The sequence below is a fragment of the Orycteropus afer genome, unplaced genomic scaffold (assembly GCF_000298275.1).
Source record: "Orycteropus afer afer isolate SDZICR_OR568_19922 unplaced genomic scaffold, OryAfe1.0 scaffold00391, whole genome shotgun sequence".
NCBI lineage: Eukaryota > Metazoa > Chordata > Mammalia > Tubulidentata > Orycteropodidae > Orycteropus > Orycteropus afer.
In genome coordinates this window covers 2,810,604-2,814,991 of record NW_006921978.1, presented here as the reverse complement: position 1 = coordinate 2,814,991, position 4,388 = coordinate 2,810,604, and positions in this window count along the sequence as shown.

Below are 4,388 nucleotides of genomic sequence, written 5' to 3'. Positions count from 1 at the left end.
CATACTTGTACATTCCATGTTCCAATTATTAATGCATGTTTGCCACTGTTTTTCCTCAAATTTTGCAAAACCTAGGTAAAGATATTCAGGGACAAGCTGGTGTCTATTACATCATAATTTACAGTAACACATATAACCACACAAGCAGGCAGTTAAACCCTGCTCAGGCCAAAGGTCAGTGCAGTCTTCAAATTTAGTGGGAAGTAGGGGGAAAAGAAGAGAAAGAGAGGGAGTAATTGAGTAAACTAGAGCTAGGCTAGAACACATCTCCAACAAAGACTAAGTATGGACAGAGCTCCTTTATTACAGAGGATCCAGGCATGCATCCGTTTGGAAAAATTCCTAGAATTCAGGACAGCATTACATATATCTTAGTCTAAGACAGAGGACTTTTGGAAACATTTGGACTTCACTTTGGGACATCAAAAATCTTAGTAAATGGAGCTCTGGTAGCATAGTGCCTAAGGTACTAGATTGATAACCAGAAGGCTGGTGGTTCAAACCCACCAGCCACTCCTCAGAAGGAAGGTTGGGCAATCCTACTTCTGTAGTGATAGTGCCTCGGAAACCCAAGGAGGTGTCTCTATGAGTCAGGGCCAAGTCAACGGCACATAACAATAACAACAACATGTTCTTTAAATCCTTCCAGATCAATGTCACTCATATGTGAGGCACAGAAACCATGAGCTGTCTGCAAACTTGTTCTGACCCACAGTGAAATAAGTACAGAAGTGAGGGTAGTTATTTAAAACAGATACTTGCAAACTATAGTCCATGACTAACTTCCTGCTCTTGTAAATAAAGTTTTGATGGAGCATATCCACAAAAACAATATATATGATATTACATATTGCCTATGGCAACTTTTGAACTACAATAACAGAGTTGGTAGTTGCCTCAGACACTATTTGGCCCACATTGCTAAAAATATGTACCACCTAGCCCTCTAAAGAAAAAACTTTCCCAACTCTTGCTCCCTACACTTACCCCACTTAGAAATACTGATAGAATTTTGATGTGACTGTAACATCCATGCATGTGGTCATTGTTGTAATGATTTAATTTATTGTTTTAATTAGTCTGCACAGGAGCGGCACAGGAAAAGCAGAAAGTGTCTAACAAGTGCTGTTCTGGATCAGATCTATTTCATGACACAGCAAATCCCTTCATAAAAATCACTTTGTTTTGAGCACACTGTGTTGATGTTAATTGCTTAATATTAAATCAAAAGATGAGTCAAACTTGTCCTCTGGCTTGCTTGCATTTTTCCAATGCTTTGTTTTTGTCCCAATAATACTTTGTTATCAATTGTGATGTGGAAACAGATTTTTTTTATACCAAAATAAACCTGCTTTATAACGGATTTTCCAAGTTATATACTGTGTTTGAGTAAGATTCTAGATCTTAAAGGGTGCCATTACTGTACAAATTTTACAGAAGCTGCATATAAATTGTGTTTTTTGGGTTGTTTATTTGTTTTCTAAATTAAAAGCTACCAAACTTGAATAAGAGCAGCATAGATCAAATGGAAACTTTTCATTTACTTTAAAAAAAATCTGGTGTAATTTTTATTATCAACCCTCTGTTCACTTTACCTACAGACATTATTATTTATAAAATAATATTAAAATTAATTTTCACCAAAAAGTTGCTGTTCCTCTAGCTAAGGGCTATAAATAGTAAAAAGTACTTGCAAATCAGCATAAAACATTCTATTGTGTTACTTTATCAGTGTAATAAAAGACAAAATAGATTTTAAAATGTGTTAAGATATTACTAAAAAGTCAATGGGTGATGCAAATAGTTAAGCACTGGCTACCAGCCAAAAAGTTGCTGTTTCAAACACATCCAGAGGGCCCTCAAAAGAAAGGCCTTTAAAAATACTCTTGATGCACATGAGGTTGCCATGAATCAGATTTGATTCCATGGCAACTAACAACAACATTCACACAAAAAAAAATTACTTGTAAAAAAAAAAAAACTAAGTCTCATTTATTGTACCAATATTAACTTCGTACTGTGGATATCATACTATAATTAATCAAGACAATATTACTGAAATAATCTGGATAATGAGTACATACAATGTCCCTGTAGATTTCATTTATTTATTGTGAAACTATTGTGAAACCCACCAGCCACTCCTTGGAAGGAAGGTTGGGCAATCTACTTCCCTAGTGATACTGCCTTGGAAACCCAAGGAGGGGCCGCTATGAGTCAGATCCAACTCCACAGCAGTGTGTTTGGCTTTTTTTAAAATTGTTATTTCAAAATTAAAAGCTAAAAAGAAAGTTAAGTTTCTTGAACTAAATTGGATTGTTTTAATAAAACTTAGTTATGAGTACCACTACTCATCTGTCAGTTTGTCATACTGTGGTGGCTTGAGTGTTGCTATGAGGCTGGAGGATATGCCACCGATATTTCAAATACCAGCAGGGCCACCCATGGTGGACAGGTTTCAATGAAACTTCCAGACTAAGACAAACATGGAAGAAGGAACAGGCCATACACTTCTCAAAGAATGCTCAAGTGAAAATTTTATGAATATCAGTGAAACACTGTCTGATATATTACTGGAAAACTTTAAACAGTCTTGAAACTTTGTTTGATGTAGTGTCAGAAGAGAAAAACATCAGGTGAGAAGACATTCATAATATCACTGGGGAAGAGCTGCCTACTCAGAGTAGGGCTGACCTTAATGATGTGGATGGAATAAAGCTTTTGGGACCTCTAATTGCTGATGTGGCAGTACTCAAAATGAGAAGAAACAGCTACAAACATCCATTAATAATTGGAACATAGAATGTATGAAGTATGAGTCTAGGAAAATTGGAAGTTCTCAAAAATACAATAGAACTCTTAAAAATCAGTACTCTAAGCAATAGTGCACTAAACATTTCACCATACTTATTCAATCTATATACTGAGCAAAAAAATCTGAGAAGCTGGATGATATGAAGAAGAATGTGGCATCAGGATTGGAGGAAGAATCATTAACAACTTGCTATATGCTGATGATACAAATTTGCTTGCTGAAAGTGAGGATGATTTGAAGCACTTACTGATGAAAATTGAAGACTATAGTCTGCAGTATGGATTACATCTCAATATAAAGAAAACAAAAATCCTCACAACTGGACATATGAGCAGCATCACAATAAATGGAGAAAAGACTGAAGTTGTCAAAGACTTCAGATTGCTTGGTTCTACAATCACCATCAATGGAAGCAACAGTCAGGACATCAGAGGATGTATAGCACTGGGCAAGTTGGCTGCAAAGGACCTCTTTCAAGTGCTGAGGAGCAAAGCTATTTCCTTGAGGACTAAGGTGCACCTGACACAAACCATGATATTTTTAGTCACTTCATATGCATGTGAGAGCTGGACAAGGAATAAGGAAGACCAAAGAAAAATTGAAGCTTTTGAGTTGCTGGCAAAGATTGCTGAAAATACCATGGAGTGCTAAAAGAACTAACAAATCTGTCCTGGAGGAAGTGCAGCCAGAATGCTCTTTGGAAGCTAGAATGGCCAAACTTCATCCCACCTACTTTGGTCATGTTTTCAGAAGGGACTGCTCCCTGGAGAAGATGTTGTGCTTCATAACATGGAGGGTCGAAAAAAGAGAGGGAGGCCCTGAATGAGATAACTTGACACAGCGGCTTCAGTGATAGGCTCAAGTATAGCAAGGATTGCGGAGCTGGCATGGGAGCAGGCAGTGTTTCATTCTGCTGTACATAGGGTCTCTTTGAGTCAGAGACGACACAACATCCCCTAACAACAACAAATGCACTAAAATGGACTGGTTTTGGTCATTTTGAATCAGACAACCACCAGATCTACTATTCAGGGAATGACAAATTGAACAGGAATGGTATGGCATTCATCATCACAAAAATGTTTCAAGATCTATCCTGAAATACAATGCTGTCAGTGATAAGATAATGCCCATATGCCTACTAGGAAGATGAGTTAATATGACTATTATTTAAATATATGCACCAACCACCAAAGCCAAAGATAAGGAAATTGAAGATTTTTACCAAATTCTGCAGTCTGAAATTGACCAAACATGAAATCAAGATGTGTTGATTATCATTGGTGATCAAAATGCAAAAGTTGGAAACAAAGAAGAATCACCAGTAGTTGGAAAATTTGACCTTGGTGATGGAAATAACACTGGAGATCACATGATAGAATTTCACAAGACCAGTGACTTAATTCATTGCAATTACCTTTTTCAACAACATAAATGATGGCTATAGGTGAACTTTGCCAGATAGAGCACACAGGAATCAGATCAACTACATCTGTGCAAAGAGGTGATGGAGATGCTCAGTATCTTCAGCCAAAACAAGAGCAGGAGCTGATTGTGGAACCAACCATCAACT